The 17607-nt window shown below is 38.9% G+C and overlaps 1 protein-coding gene across 5 annotated transcripts in view; it reads right to left on the reverse strand.

Annotated features, from left to right (window-relative positions):
* Phf3 (PHD finger protein 3) overlaps nt 1-11621 on the reverse strand; it is an 89046-nt gene extending 77425 nt beyond the window's left edge. For 3 of the 5 annotated variants that reach the window (XM_027938213.2, XM_071613279.1, XM_071613278.1), the window contains exon 1: nt 11297-11621. The gene's annotated coding sequence lies outside the window, so the exon portion shown is untranslated. The remainder of the gene's footprint in view (nt 1-11296) is intronic. The other 2 variants (XM_071613282.1, XM_071613280.1) reach the window with 1 other exon arrangement.
* Between the last annotated feature and the right edge of the window lie 5986 nt (nt 11622-17607).

Raw genomic sequence — 17607 nt, forward strand, 5'->3', positions numbered from 1 at the left:
GTAACATATAGACAAAAAGTTTTGTTGTGGAGGCAAAAAGGAAAATAGAAATATCAACTAAACCAAACGAATCACAACTTAAAAAACTACACAAGCACATGAAGATGTGCACATAAACACATTTTTCCCCCTGAAGTCCCCTTTTTGTAAAAAATGAGAATAACAGGAAAACAATCATATCATGAATTTAAAATTTATTTTATGTGTAATCTATACAAATTACCAAGTTGTCTTCTACTTGAACTGTTCCTATGAATTAGATATTCAGCAAAAGTCATCTCAATATCTAAAGGGGCCTCAATTATCACAAGTTGAATTATTTTTGATACTGGTTTTAGATAAAACCAAACCAATATATATTTGGGGGGTAGGAGGAGTCAATAAAAAAAAACTGTTTAGTCAGAAAATCCTATTGATTAACCGGAATGCACTGCGCTCCATATTTCAAGGTTTTTAAATTAGCTCCAAATCTACCAAAATTTTCTCAAACTGGCCTTCAATTCTTCCCCCTATAAAATGAGGGAAGAGGTTCACATTATCATTTACTGGTATACAACATACTTTATTAAATGTTTTACCTACATTATATAATTTAATCCCCGATAATAAATTGGATCCATTATTATCCCTGTGTTACAAATAAAATGAACTTAAAAATTTAAAAATCTTCCCCAAAGTCAGAAAACATAGCCAAGGTTCAAACCCAGATTTCAGTCTCCATAGCTCCAGCCTGGTGGTTACCATTACCCCTTCACACTAAGGCACTGGAAAGATTTGATTCATTAAAGTCTTTTTTTTTTTTTTTTAATGTTTTTAGTTGTCAATGGACCTTTATTTTATTTGTTTATTTACATGCACTGCTGAGAATGGAACCCCAATACATCACACATGCTAGGCAAGCACTTTACCACTGAGCCACACCCTCCAACCCTCATTAAGTCTTTTAAAACAATTTTGCACCATTTTCAACAAATCAGTGGTTGCCTGGGACCACAAATAAAGGAAAAGACAGGCTCTAGAGAAATGATGGTACTTTGAAGGATGATAGAAATGCCTGAATCTTGATTTTTAGTAATGGTTTCAGACATTGGTTCATTTTTAATGGGCATAATTTATTGCACCTCAAATTAAAAAAGAAAAAAGCTAAGAAAATTCCCTTGGTCTTTTTTTTTTTTCTTTAAATATGTTTTTAGTTGTAGATGGACACAATGCCTTTTATTTATTTTTTATGTGGTGCTGATGTTAGAAACTAGAGCCTCACACATGCTAGGCACATGCTCTACCAGTGAGCTACGACCCCATCCCCTCCCTTGGTCTTAAAAGAGTTCATTCCCTTCAAAATAAGTTTTAGTATTCTCTACTAAAATTCTGCTATTTGTTTACACAGAAATATTAATAAAGCTCTGAAAGAAAATGTTACCTATTTTACTTATTCACTGGTTATTCTCCAAATTAACAGAAAATTGTAGTTAGCAATGCTGATAAAAACTAATAAAAAATTTCTTTAAGAAAGAAATCCCTACAGCTATATGATCTCAGTACGTAAGAAAGCCTCAATAATACATCACCAATATTCTGATAATACATTTTTGAGTTCCAAAGAAATTCTAGTATAATAAACCAATCAACAATAATTTACTAAAAAGGTTTACTGTTTTGCAAATTTAAGCAGATTAAAGAATTACCAATGAATTTATCTGAATGTGCTCGAATCTAAACTTTACACTACAAATCAAAATTACTTGTCTTCAGAGGGCTGCATCCCAATTAATAATCTTCTTTTCTCAGATGAATAAAAAAGAAAAAAAGACAATTTTAATTCTAGAAACAAACTGTTCATTTTTCTTCTAAAAATGGTACTCTGACTCTACTGAAAACACGCATTCTCATAGCGACACAAGGCTAATAAATTCTATAAATTTCACCTGATGTCTTTCTATGGCACCAAACACACAGTACTTTCAAGTGGGACATTCAGAACATTCAGAAGTTGTAGTCACGCAGTTCAAGATCACAGAGCCATATGGAAGACCAGCCCATTCTAAATCTTTATAACTTTCCCTCCCATAATATACTGCTATTTGCAAAAAAATCCTCAAACTCCTTTACTCTTCAAACTCCTTTACTGAAAGTGCTTACAGAGTTTATGCCATATTTTTAATTTCAACAGCAAATAAAATTTAGTCTTTAAAGACCAATTTTAAAAAACAAACAGCCAGACCCAGTGGTGCACACCTGTAATCTTAGCAACTCCGGAGGCTGAGGCAGGAGGATCACCAAGTTAAAAGTCAACCTCAAAGCAACTCAGTGAGGTAAGACCTTGTCTCAATAAATAAAAAGAGGTGGAGATGTGACTCAGTGATTAAGCACCCCTAGGTTCAATCCCTGATACAAACGTAATAATAAAACAGAATAAAGCATACTATTAAAAAAATGCACAAATCCAACTGTCCAGTATAGTTTTTTAGTCAAAACTATTATGGCACATTAAGTTTCTCAGGACTTAAATAACAGACATTATCAAGGAAAATGGTTTATATGGTCCAAAGTAGAGACAGAGCAAGTAAAGCAAAGTCACATTTCTTTAACAATACCTTTTATTTTTCAACAAATGTTTATTAAGAATCTACCCTGCATGAGGAAGAGGCAGGAGAACATAAAGTTCAAGGCAAGTCTCTGCAACTTAACAAGACCCTACCTCAAAATAAAAAATAAAAAAGGACTGGGGGTGTAGCAAAGTGGTAAAGTACCCCTGGACTCAATCCCCAGTGCAAAAGGGGAAAGAAAAAAGCAGCTACCATTGTATGAGACACCTTGGTAGGCCAAAGAGTATGGGAATCTTCTAAAACAGAATAGAGTATAAAGCCTCCCAAACTTATGGGTCCAAAAAAGACAATTTCCATAGAATATGTCATAAGACCAGTATTTTGTGGAATACGTTTTGAGGAAAACTGTTCAAATTAGTAAGACTAGTTTTTCTTATGTAGTTCCAACTGGTTCCGCAAGCAATTCCAGAGGAAAAATGCCAAAAATGATTGAATGCAGCCATCCAACAAGACCATCATAAAAGTAACATTTATCAGAAATTAACATCAAGTCATTTTAAGAAACATCTCAGGTATCAAAAACAAAAGTTCTTGCTTAGTACCAAAAATGAAAGCTCTTAGGCTACATAGAAAAACAAATGTTAACTAACTAGAAATATTAACTCACAATGGACACACTAATATATTCAATGCCATGTAGATTATATCATGGAACAGGAAAAGTACAATAATAAATAAACTCGTAAAATTAGAAAATGTATGTCATTTAGTTAAAATTAATGTACTTTTAGTAATCTTTTAGTTCTGATAAAGGCAATAGTATTAATGTCAGATGATAATAATCAGAGAAACTGAATTAAGGGTATACCAGAACTTCATGACTTCTTTGCAATTTTCCTATAAATCTAAAATTATTCCAAAATTTAAAAATCTTTTTAAAAAACACTAATTTTCAGATATCTAATGTGGATAGACAAAGATAATCAGATCTAAATGAGAAAAATTAATACCTGATTAGTATCTTTGTTAATTATACAGATTGCTAGATATAAACAAGTTCCTTTTCTTACACTGAAATTTTACTTAAACACTTCCTTACTTTTGGTATTATAAATTTAACAAATGAAACACAATGAGCATATATGGAGTATATTTTAAATGGCTAATGGTAAGTATATACCTAGTGAAACCAATATCAACAATTTGGGAACAGATTTGCTAAAATCATAAATGATTTCTGGAATTAGAGATGTACCTTATGTTTATAGACAATAACGTATGCAACTAAGTCAGAGAACTGAATAATCTGGTTAATTAATATTATTTATAGATCATATTTATTAAACATTTATTACAAACATTATCTTTTAAGTTCCAATGAAACAAACCTCAGTCTCAAATTCAAAAAATTAACAATCCAAAACAGAATACAGACATATAAACAAATACAACAGCATGTAAACATCTCAACAAAATAAGAAGTGTCATATTAGAGGCTGCAGATAGTATCATAGAGAAAGGTGAAACTCAGGAGGCCAAGAAAAGCTAAGGGGATGATGTGTAAGCTGGGACCTGAAGGTCCAGAGGATATTATAGGCAAAGAGAAAAGCATACACTAATTATGAATGGTTGAGTTCAGTCCTAATGGAGAGACTCAGAATCCAATTAAAAATTGTACTAACATTCTAAATAAAGTTTAATCTGAGCCCAAAGTTATTTCCTGCTTTAAAATACTTGTTTTATCTATAAAGCTAAGAGAATTATACTGCAGCCAATTTGGTTAATACTAGTAAAATCAAGTTACATTATTTTCTAGTGTTTCAAGCATGACTAAAATAGAAAAAGCTTAATTAAATAATAATGGAAAAAATTACACTTCTACAAACCTACTTTTCAAAGTCTGTTCTTTAAAGAACATCTTTAAAATAAACTTATTATATACTATTTCTCTTTAAAAAAAAAAAAAAGCACAAATGAACCTAACAATAGTGAGGTGAAAATATATCAGGGCAATTATAAATTCTATTGAAAGAAAACTGAACAGGGTAATAGTAATGGTGGCAGCAAACATTCTATGTATGATGGTAAAGGAAGATCTCACTAATGTAGCAACATTTTAACCAAAGCCTGAAGTGAAAAAATGATCAATTCATAAATTGGGTAAGAGCAACATAGACAAAGACCTGGAAGTGCAAAGGTCCTGGAAATGAAGCACACTTAATGCCTTCCAGTCCTTACATCATAGTTTAAATTAAACAGTCAATTTCATCAGGCATTCTTAGTTAAGAAAAAAATTTCTAATAAGCAGTGATAATCACAGATAAAAATACTACTGTTAATAACAATAAAGAATAAAATTTAATATGATCTATATTCATGCCAGGTAATGCGACAATCTGCTTTGCATCAGTAATTATCAATCAGAGAGAATTATGCCCATCCAGAGGACATTTGGCCACATTTAAAGACATTTTTTGCCATTGAAGATGGTACTAGAGAAATCTAGTAAATATACATTAAGGCACACAAATAGCCCAAAACAAAGAACTGTCCAGCCAAAAATGTCAACAGTACCAAGGCCAAGAAACCCTGCTCTACATTTATTATTAACTCATCTTGACAATCATATTTTATAATCCAAATTATACAAAAATAAATAAATTTGAGTCAGAGATTGCATTACTTGCTATAATTAAGTGGTGGAGCCAAAACATGAATCCAGAAAAATCTCATTTTGCCCTATGAACAAAACATGTAACAATGAATCCCACCATTATATATAATTATAATGCACCATCAACAATAAAAAAACATATATATGCGGGGGCGGGGGGGGGGGGGGGAGCTTGAATCCCAGCAACTCAGGAGGCTGAGGCAGAAGAACTGCAAATTCAAACCCAGCCTCAGGCTGGGCATGGCGACACACGCCTATAATCCCAGAGGCTCAGGGGGCTGAAGCAGGAGGATCTTGAGTTCAAAGCCAGACTCAGCTTTGAACTCAAAGCTAAGCAACAAGAGACCCCATCTCTAAATCAAATACAAAACAGGGCTGGGAATGTGACTCAGTGTTTGATTGCCCCTGAGTTCAATCCTTGGTAACCCTCTCCAAAAAAGCCAGGCTTAGAAACTTAGTGAAGCCCTAAGCAACTTAGCAAGACCCTGTCTTAAAGATAAATAAAAATTAAAAAGGGCTGAGGATATAGCTCAGTGGTTGAACGTGCCTGGGTTCAAAACACACAAAAATATGGGGGCGGGGAGTCATTGCCCTTACCATTACTCTATGTTATATTTTTGTAAAGTTAAATTCACTAAATATTTATTATTCAGGGCACTGTTCTAAACAACAAATATGTATTATGCATTTAATCTTCACAATCGCACAATTAGGCAGGTATTATTATTATTATTATGAATTTACAAGAGAGGGGCTACAGTTTATCAAAGTTATACCCAACATTACAGAACAAATAACAGAGCAGGGACTCAGATCCACTCTATATGAAACCAAGATCAGTTTTTGACCACTATGGCATAAAAATACTAAAAATGAATCAAAGGTTATCCTTCTTGGGTAAAGTCAAGGAAAATTACTAAATGTCAACCCATGTGGTATGACACTACTACAAAACACAATTCTACAAAGCAATGCAATCTAGTCATCTGCTCTACATCAAATTCTACCCAATTTCATTAATTAGTTACAATATACTGGCAAACCTCATAAAAGAAAACAAGGATAACTTCTTTTCTGAATGGATCTAGTAAAAAGAATACAGAGGATACCAAGGTGTCTGCTTGCAGTCTTATGAATTTAGAAAAAGAACTAACAGGTAGAAGTTGAAACTCACAAAAGCAGAATTACTAGCCAACAGAAGAAAGATGAGTTAATTTCAAGGTTTATCGTTATTTTGGCATTATAAGTGATATTTTAAGAAGCATTAGAAATTTGAATTAACCTCATAAGTACTAAAACAAGCTCATCATTATAACTACACAGTCTAAGTAGTAATAGGCCAACAGATACTTAGCACTTACTACATGCCAGGTCCTATGCTAAATGTATTGTATGCATTGTCTCATTAGCTCTTTACAATGACTCTGTAAAGTAGGTGCAATTATTATTTCTCTTATACAAAACAGTAAATTGAAGTACAAACAATGACACAATATTCCCAAGGTCACACACCTAGTATTCTCAAATTTTAGCCCAGGTAGTATAATTCCTGAGCCTGTACTTTTTTTAGTTAGACACAATACTTTATTTTATTTATTTATCTTTTATGTGCTCAGGATCGAACCCAGGACCTCACACATGCTAGGCTTGGTAGCGCTCCACCATTGAGACACAACCGCAGCCCCTGAGCCTGCACCTTTATACTTTCTATACTCTACACCCATAATACATATTAATGTTTATAAATTTTAATATTGAAGCCAGATTTAAAATTAGGTAGTCAGTGTAGTTAGGTAAATCGGGTCTAATATCGAGTGAAATCTAAAATGGAGGCCATGTTGAGAATGAATTTCCGGAAAAGTTGAGCAATTCTTGGAATGTTTATGAAGCCCAGGAAACAGCCCCCAACAGATCTGGAGAAAGCCCATCCCAAAGAAATGTTAATGAACAGCAAACTTGACTCAGAAGTGCCCAGATTACTTCTTTGGCCAACCTGTGTCCCAACCCTTCCCACCTACATTCCATCACCAAAAACTATAAAAAGGGGATCCGCCCTTCAACAGATTCCACCTCTTGGGTCCCCTTCTTCCTCCGGGAGAAGTCTTTTCTGCTGTCCTTTAATAAACTTCTAATTTTCCACTCTGACCTTGCCTCGGCGTGCTTCTCTGGTGTTATTCTTCAACATTGGGGAAGCAAGGACTCGTCACTGGTCAACAGTGGTAACAATATCATTCATGAAATCTACAAAAATACTATAAATTTTGTAGTATCACTTTTGGTGACTGATTCTTCTTACAAAACAAAGCAGGAAATGTGCATTTAGCCACCCTATACAGATTAAAAAACAAAATGGCTATCCTCAATGTGTATGAATAATACAGTGTGAAGGAAAAGCAAAGTCATCAACAAAAAACTTTGCAATTTATTTTATAGTCTAAAATAAACTTCACATAAACTATGAATTTAAATACATTAAACTTAGCCTTCCTGTATAATCAATGCCACTCAAAACTGTCTAATGAAATTAGATTACACCAACAGATTATACCAATGGGTAATACTTTAAAATCTTTCTGTATTTCCCCTCTTGGTTGTACCAATTGTCATAAAACTTTAAAATTTCTGACCATAAAAATGTTTTAAATTAGCCGGGCTTGGTCATGCACGCCTATGGTCCTAGCAGCTTGAGAGGCTGAAACAGAAGGGTGAAACCCAGCCTCAGCAACAGCAAGGCATTAAGCAACTCAGCAGGACCTTGTCCCTAAATAAAATACAAAATAGGGCTGGGAATGTGGCTCAGTGGTCGAGTGCCCGTGAATTTAATCCCTGGTACCAAAATAATTAACTAATTAATTAATTACATAATTTGCCAGGCATGGTGGCACACACCTGTAATCCCAGTGACTTGGGAGGCTAAGGCAGGAGGATCACCAATTTTTTTAGAGGTCAGTCTCAGCAACTTAATGAGACCCTGTCTCAAAATAAAAAATAAAAAGGGCTGGGGATGTAGCTCAGTGGTTAAGCATCCCTGGGTTCGATCCCTAGTACAAAAAAAAAAAAAAAAAAAAAGCCATAATTCATAACAATAACTGTACAGTCTATACATCTGAAAATTTCATACACCCTTTATAATTCTTGAAATATCTCACTTTTTTGACTCAAATACACTGATTAACATTTCATGTCTTTGAATCTTATTTTTTAGCATAGACTATACTCCTTAAGAGTAAAAACAGCACTTGGGTCTCAAGTATTTTTAATCAAGTCAATAATCTCAGTATCTATCCAAGTGTAATCAAAGAGCAATAATTAAAGGAAAATGTTTTTCACTATTCTCAAAGACTTACGTATCATAAATGTGTAACAATCTACAAGTCATTTTTGTAGTTTAAAAAATATCTATGCTTCCAAAAAGTATTCCAGGATTCTCAGAGGATGCTCCAGGAAGAAATAAAACACAGTCTAAGATGTTCTATTCCTGAAAAGAAATAAATCTAGAGCCACTTATCAGAAAGAATTCCTGAAATGTGGATGAATGAAAATATTTAAATCAGCACTCTAAGAACCCTGAACTCCCTGACACTGTGTGAAGCAGTTATTGGTAATACAAAAACTGAATGCTGATCAATAAATCTCCATTATTTCATTTAAAAATTGAAGCAGTATTATTTTCAGAAAACTTTAATACACAAAAAGGCTTTTATAACAAATTGTAACAGACTTAACCTGTATTTTTTTAAAGTACACATGTAAGAAAGCAAAAAGTATCAAAAAGGCAAACACTATATTACCTTGTCAAGGAAAAATCATTATCTGTTTTAGCACCAGAAAACACAGAATAGTCTAACTTTCATTCAACAGTTTTCCAGGTAGGCCCTACAGTATGTAAAAATCTGAACTCTTAATTTTGCAGTAAACAAAATTGTCACTTGCTGCCTTCCAACTTTTATCAATACCACTTTATAAAAGGCAAAGACTATCAACCTTTCCTAGATGATTCCAATACTCAATAATTTAAATTTTAATAACATGGCTTTAAATGATTAATAATAAAGACAATTATGCTTTCAACTTTTCCATCTTGAAACTTTTATTTGATCAAACCTATTTTTCACTCACTTTTCCACCACTTTTCTTAGATTTGACTGGAATATGCGACACATTAGAATATTGTAAGATCACCATAATAAAGTTATCTGAGCTCTAATAACACAAAATACATAACTAATTCAGTGGAAGACAGAGGTTCACTGTTCCCCCAATAGTATGCTAAAGCACTATAATAAATTGCATTTTTTTATGCTCTTCAATAAATGGACCCATAAAATATTCAAGAAACAAGGAAAATTTTGGTCCTATCACTGACTCATCTGTTATCAGTTTGATATTCACTAGTACAACTACCAAATAAACCTTGTAATCTAAGGTTGTAATTCTTTTTTAAATGAAAGTGGCCCGTTTCAGCTATGTCTAAGTATTTCTTCTGTTAAGGAAGTTACTGAATGAGAGGCTTAGTTCAGAGTAGTAATAACTCCTAAAAGACCTCCCTTAAATTCTATTTCTATATTTGGAAAATAGAGTATTTATTTTAAAATAATAACAGTGATGATGATGTTGGGGGAAAGAATCATTATGGTAATATATGACCAGTAAACAGAAGAATGGGAATAAGTGGGGAAAAGGTCAATGCGATGGCAAAGTTTAAAATTATTTCTTGACATAACAATAATCTTTACACAACACCTTCTGTGCTCTGTAATGGGAGCTATAAATTCAAAAATGTAAGTATGCCACAACAGTAAATGTCCTGGTTCTTTGACTCACATATTTCTTTCTTATCGCAAACACACATATTCATCTACAAACATTTTCAAAATAGCAAACACTCATTCAAAAATTTTTAAAAAAAAGTAAATAAATAAATGCGGTGTAGTTTTGGAAGATCTTAAAGCGACCAGCTGAAAAAAGACAAAAATGTTCAATCTGAAATAGTAACTAAACGTAACCACGATTTAAGTACTCCATAAGTACTTTACTGTCATCATTTTCATATTTTGGTTAAAATAAGTGAGCAAAGTTTGAATTTAGGGACGGCTCAATTATCGATGATTCTTTTTAAGTATCTCTACATATAACGAAAATCAGGAATAAGCAGATTTTAAAGCACTGTTACCACTTCCATTATACCACAATCACGTTCTACTAAAGATTACTGCATAGCACTAATAGTCACACATTTGAATCCTGGAAATGGCATTTGGAAACCCAAAGATGAGAAAAGGTCATCTGACCTGGCAACACATTCCTGAGGGAAAGAAGAGACACTGGACCGTGAGCGGTACCAACATTCTTTCCCTTTCTCCCTTCTCCCAACACCCCCTCTCCGTGTCAGGTGATCAGTTATTTAGCACCATTAACACGTACGTATCGACAAGTGGTTCATTAAATTACACGTATTATCAGAAGACATGATTCTAGGCTTTCCATTTCAAACTACGCGAAAGGAGCCGACAGTTTGGGTCCAGAGCACAAAAGCGCGCGTTAACAGGAGGATGGATGGAGCACCCACAACCCTCTTCAAAAGCGGGATGGCAAAGGATAGGCCTCGCGGCCAAGGCCAGTCCCCGCCTCCCGGCCCGGGGGCCCTGAGCTCGACACTGGGGCTCCAGAAGAAGGCGGCTGCCAGGAGCTGCGGATCCGGCAGCCTGCGAGCCCGGCCTTCCCTGCAGCGCCCGCCGAGCCGTGCCTCGCCTCCCGGCCTGCGCGTCGGCGGCTGTGCAAATCACCGACTAGGGCCTGGGAGAGGCCGCGGACCCGACCTTCCGCCTGGAGACCGCGCCTTCGCGTCTCCCTCCCCAGCCCGCGGTCCAAACGGTTACCAGCGGCCGAGGCGGGGCGCGGGTAGGCCGTGGAGGTTGCGCAAGAGGCCCGGGAGGCGATTTCCCCGCGGCGCGGGAGAAAGGCGGGCAGTGTCCGCCGAGGGAGGGTGGGGAGGCCCGCGGAGGAGCCGTGCGTGTGGAAGGGGACGGGGGGAGGGTTGCCCGTCTCCCTGGCCGCGGCCACAGCCGCAACTCACCCAGCTCCTCCAGACGAGCGCTACCACTGGCAGCAAGAGGAAGATGGTGGCCGTGCCGCCGCCGCTGAGAAGGAGGAGGGGGCCCGGTGGGTGCCGCGGAGAGGGGGGTACGCGCAGGACGTCGGCGTCGTTGCCACAGCCTCTTTTCCTCCCGGGACCGAGCGGCTGCTGCTGACGACACTATTCCTGGCTTCCGCGTCGCCTTCCTAATCCTCGTTGCAGCCGCCACCGCCTTGGGCCCAAGGATCGCTTGCCTCGTGGAGATCGTGCGGCGCCGCGAGACCCCGCAGCCATCGGCGTGCGGCGGCGGCGCGGGAGCAAGAACCGGGCGCGTCACGTGACGCCACTGTTTACCGTTCCGGGGGCCGCGGCCTGCGTAGCAGCCGCGCCTGCGCGGTTGGGTCTTCCCGCGCCGCGCCTCCGTGGGGCCCCCGGCAGCCGACTTCACTAGGCTTGCGTCTTCCAGGGACACGGCACCGCCCGCGCACTTCTGTAGCTTCCACCTCACCCCGGGCGGACAGGATAAAGCCAAGTTGGGCGCCTTTTCTCGACCATAATAAGCACTAGGACTTGACGGTTAATGTAATATTGATAGGCAAAGCTGCTCCCTACCCCCAAGGTACTTTTCATTAATTGGATATGAATTCAAGAATGGTAAACGTTGCCCACATATTCTCTGATGGTTCTGCAGGACAGTCACCAATGACTAGTGCCACCCTCACCCCGCCGCCTTATAGCTGATCTACCTCAAAACTGAAACTGCCTGCACCAAGAAACATTCTTGGTATCCTGGTATCCAAAAAGCAGTCTTTAAAATGTGATCTGAGGTCCCAAAGAATCTCCAAGACCTTTAACAAAAACCGCCATTCCTCTGACAATAGCATATGTTCAAGGCCAAATTTCTTTCCACCTTTCAAGCAAAACAGCATATAGAAATTAAAGGAACAACAGATGGGAGAATCCAGATGTTTTCTATCTAGCCAAACATTAAGGACGTTTGCAAAAAAAACTTAACTACACTGTTCATTAATTTATCAGAAAAAAATTCATACTTAATATGGTAGTGTCCCACTGGTTATTTTTAAATAATAGATGATTAACTTTTTCTAGGTTTAATCTCTGTAAATATTGATATACAATCATATAAAGAAAAGCTATAGGGAATCCCTCAATTTTTGAGAGTTTACAGAGCTCCTGAGACTAACAAGATAGAGAATCCTCAGTCAAGTTTGAGTACTTCCACAATAGCTAGGGCTTACTCCATACCAGCTCTAATGAGCGCTGTGGTGTAACTCTTCCTTTGACCAAAAATGAGCCTCTTAAGGACAGGAACTGTGTCTTCTTTGATAGACACTATTTCAATGTTCAGTAAGAACTGCAGAGCACGTTATTATTCATGTGGCCTGTACTTTTTTTTTGGTTGGGGGTGGGTACTAGGGATTGAACTCAGGGGCACATAATCACTGAGCCACATCCCCATCACTATTTTGTATTTTATTTAGAGACAGGGTCTCACTGAGTTGCCTAACACCATGCTGTTGCTGAGACTGGCTTTGAACTCAAGATCTTCCCGCCTCAGCCTCCCGAGCCACAGGGAACCACAGGGATTACAGGCGTGTACTACTGTAAGGGGCTGTGGCCTGCATTCTTCCAAAAATTTTGCTTGTTGACATAAACCTCACACCAACCACAGTTCATGCTGCCAGATCAATAGGAGGTAGAATAAGTCACAGGCACGTAATGACCAGCTCTTTACTCTCTCTACTCTTCTGATATTTTAAGTGCTTTAGATACCCTGGGCTTCTAGAAAGGAGATTTGTATTATCCTGATTCTGCCAGATTTCTAGCATTCCACCCCCTTCCTTGACTCATCAATCCCTCAAGACTTTGCTTTCCAATCTTTTTTTTTTTTTTCTTTTGAGGAAAAAAGAAATGAATAATCAAAAACATTTCTTTTACTTGCGATATTGGAGATGGATTTCAAAAACAAACCTAATGCTTTCCTTACTCTTCTTCTGAATTTCAATGTAAAATTTGAAAAGAATGTTAGGAAAGAATAAGATTAAATTGTTGCTATAAACAAAATCCAACCCTGAAGGAATTCAAGAGTAGAACCTCATAAAGAAAATTATTAAATGGAACATTCCCTTAGAAGAGCTGAGAAACCTAGTAAACAGAGAAGTCTTAGTAAATTTAGGGAAAATAAACAAAATGAAAGTAAAAAAGAAAAGAGCCATAAGACTCTAATTTACCAAAGATTTCTGATTCTAAGAAAATCAGCAACTTGCTATAAAGCATGATGCATGATGTTTTGATTCTATTATTTTGAGTCAGTCAAGGGCCCAGATTCAGATTTGTCCACCAATGATCTTTGCTTATTGCTTCCAAAGATAAGAACAAACTGTTTACCTAATTCGTAGCAAAGTTACTAAAAGTAAGAGCCAGCATAATAATACTAGGAATGGCTATAACAGCACACAGGACCCTCTTTTAGTTAAAGGACTTACTTGAAAAATCATATCATATTGGTTAAAAAAGAGAGAGAGAGAAACAAAATGGCTAAAATTGACTTATGTTTGTATTTGACTAAAAAATTATGAGAAGGAAAATTGACAAAATTTGAATCTTGCAAAACCCTCACCCAGGAAAATTGAGCCTAGATTAGATGAAAGCTATGCAAGACAGCATACAATGCAGATATAATCAGTTTGGGGAAAAAAATGAACAGTTCACGTTTTATCTGGCCTGGAGTTGGCCTGAGGGATTTCTGACAGTGGGAATGTTCTCAGGAATGAAGAAATACCAGACAATTTGGTGTTTTTCAGGAACTATAAAAGATTCATTATCTGAATGTCCATGTTGCCACCAAAGAATAAAATGCAAACTTCCTCATAGGAAATTTACCCGCACTCTAGATCCCAATATTATCAGGGATCTTTTCAACTATTGTGAGGAAGATAGATTTGGGAAGATAGAAAGAGATATCATATGTTCAGGCCTTCACCTTTCTACATTCTAAGCAACTCTTGCTCTTCCGCACAAGTCCTCTTAGCTCTCACCTCCTCCACACCTGCTTCCAAAGGGACAGAGATCCTACCCAGGACTCCTCCTCAACCCAGCAACTGAGCCCCCGCCATACCACAATTCTCTTTCTAATGAAGCCTCCGCAGCAACTGAACCTCAGCACCTCTACCCTTCTCTCCTTCTGACACACACTCATGGACTGCTGCTGCCCAACCTGCATCTATATCCTCTACTTGAGGTGGCTAGGATAGATGGTGTAATCCGGGTTCATGTGCCTTTCTCTTTGTCAGATCTTTCACAGATAGAAAAGCAGCTTGGGTCCTACACTTCAAGCCCCACCACATATATCAAAGAGTTTCAATATCTGAGATGGGCTGGGGATATAGCTCAGTTGGTAGACTACTTGCCTTGCATGCACAAGGTCCTGGGTTTAATCCCCAAAACTGCCAAAAAAAAAAAAAAAAATCAACTGACCCAATCATATGATTTGACCTTCCACAGTGTCCATATGATCTTGTCCAACACCCTTCTGCCCCAGGAGTGCAGGCAAGTTTGGGAGCAAGCTAGAAAGCTAGAAATTATGCTGATGAGGTATATCAGACCTCCCCTGCACAACCAATTGGGACTCAAGCAGTCCCTGATTGGGACCCCAAATGGAATTATAATTCACCTGGAGAAGCAACTAGTAGAAACCAATTCATTACTTGCCTCATGGCAGGACTTTGAAAGGCAGCTCATAAGGCTATCAATTATGAAAGGCTCCAGGAAATTTTTCAAATTAAGAATGAAAACCCTTCAGCATTTTAGACCACCTGACCAAGGCTTTATTACAATATACTCATCTGGACCCCAACACTCCACATGGGAGACAACTACTAATGACCTCCTTTTTCTGTCAGAGTTTCCCGGATATTGAGGCCAAACTAAGATGCCTCGAGATGGATCCCCTAACTGCCCAAGCTGAGGTTCTGGAAGTGGCCTTTAAGGTGTATAACAAAAGAGACGAGAAGGCCCAAAGCAGAAATATCAGATGTCGTTCAAGCCATCCAGCTGGCCTTGGCATCTGTCCCTGGTTCCCTTGGCTGGCCAGTGGACAGGTCCCAAGGGACCCTCTGGACCCTGTTTTAAATGTGGTCAGATGGGTCATTGAGCTTGTACATGTCCTAAGCTTTGCAAGCCTCCAGACCCTTGTCCTAAATGCCATCAGAAGAAACACTGGGCCACTGACTGTCACCGAGCCCATAGCGGCCCCCAGCCATCTGGCCCTTCTAGTTTCCCTTTCCAACTCTTAGGGCTGGCTGCAGAGGACTGACAAGGCCCAGATCCCCATCACCTGACCACTACCATCACTCCACAGGAACCCAGGGTAACTCTGTGTATTTCAGGTAGGCCTGTCTCTTTCTTCCTAGATGCTGGGGCTACATATTCTGTCCTCAAGGAGTTCTGGGGGCCTACTACTTGTTCTATGACCTCTATTGTCAGGGTAGAGAGTAAACCTCACCAACCCTTACAGACACTCAGACTTGTTTGAGCTTCTGGCTCTCTAATTATTACTCACTCCTTTTTGGTGATTCCACAGTGCCCCGTTCCCCTTACAGGAAGGGACATCCTCACAAAATTGGTGGCTATGCTTTCCTTCTCCCCTCATATATGCTTCCATCCAGACTCACCTACCACTCCCCTGATCCTCACCCATACCTAGGACCATCCCTTATTCTATCTGCCAGTGTCTTCCCATTACCCACTTCCAAGATGGACCCTACTGTCTAGGATATTTCAAGTCCTTCTATTGCTTCATGCCACAAGCCCATTCACATCCATCTCAAAGACTCCCTCCATTTTCTGGCCTAATCACAATACCTGCTCTCCCAACAAAACTCCTAGGCTTACAGCCTATCATTCAAGATCTCTTGTGAAAGGGATTCTTTAGACCTACTTATTCCCGTTATAACACCCCCATCTTGGCAGTAAAAAAGCCTAATGGTTTCTACCACTTGTTCCAAGACCTCTGTTCCATCAACTCTGAGGTGATCCCAATCCATCCTGTGGTAACCAATCCTTATACCCTTCTCACCATCATTCCTTCCAGGACTTCTTACTTCTCAGTACTAGACCTGAAAGATTCTTTCTTCTCTATTCCCCTCCATTCTGATTCTCAAGACATTTTTGCCTTTACATGGACAGACCCTGAGTCTTATAACTCCACTCAGCTGATGTGGACAGTTCTCCCCCAAAGGTTCCAAGACAGCCCTCATATCTTCGGACAGGCTAAGGACCTAGCATCCATACATCTCACTCAATTTATGGTGCTACAGTATGTTGATGACCTCCTTCTTTGAGGTCAGTCATCAGGACACCTGTAAACTTCTTAACTTTCTTTCTGCCCATGGACATAGCGTTTCTGTATCCAAGGTACAGCTTTCCTTGGCAATGGTAACATACCTAGGCCTCCTCCTGACCCCTAAACACAAAGCCATCATGGTTGATAGAAAGGGCCTTATCGCTTATATACCAATGTCCTCTAATAAGGAAGACATTCTCTCCTTTCTAGGTATGGCAGGAGAACTTGGATTCCTAACTATATTTACTAAGTTGCTATATGATGCAGCACAGGGTCCACTCTCTGAGCCCCTATTTCACTCTGTTACAAAGCCCTTCACCAGGCTCCAGGAGGCCCGCCTCCTGGCCCCTACTCTCCATCTCTCTGATCTCACATGCCCATTTCACCTTTACATGGCTAAGTGGCTGAAAAGCAGGGATTTGCTCTAGGGGTCCTCAGACACATGCTGGGATCAACTTTTGCCCCTGTGGCTTATCTATTGAAGGGTCTTGGCCTTACTGTTCAGGGATGGTCCCCTTGCCTACCAATGTTGGCCACAGCCTCTCTACTCATTAATGAGTCAAAGTAACTCATCTTTGGGGCCCCACTCACCATCCTGTATCCCCATCACATAAAGGAACTCCTCACCTACAAGGGCTTACATTCCTTACACTCCTGTCATTTTTTATCTCTATAGTTTTCCTTGGTGAAAGATCCCAGTCTTACTTTCCTCACATGCTCACCTTTAAACCTTGCTACTCTCCTCCCTGTTCCTCAGAACACTTCCACCTCTTCTTCTCTTACCCATTCAAGCACTGAAGCTCTGGAAGAGCTCCTTCCACATCCCTCCCACATACAGGAGGGTCCCTTGCTCCAGGCAACATACACGTGGTTCACAGATGCCTCCTCCTTCCTTCAGAAGGGAGTTCATCAGGTAGTGTATGCTATAGTTTCTCTAACCTCGGTT

This window comes from Marmota flaviventris, chromosome 6 (genome assembly GCF_047511675.1).
Source record: "Marmota flaviventris isolate mMarFla1 chromosome 6, mMarFla1.hap1, whole genome shotgun sequence".
Lineage (NCBI taxonomy): Eukaryota > Metazoa > Chordata > Mammalia > Rodentia > Sciuridae > Marmota > Marmota flaviventris.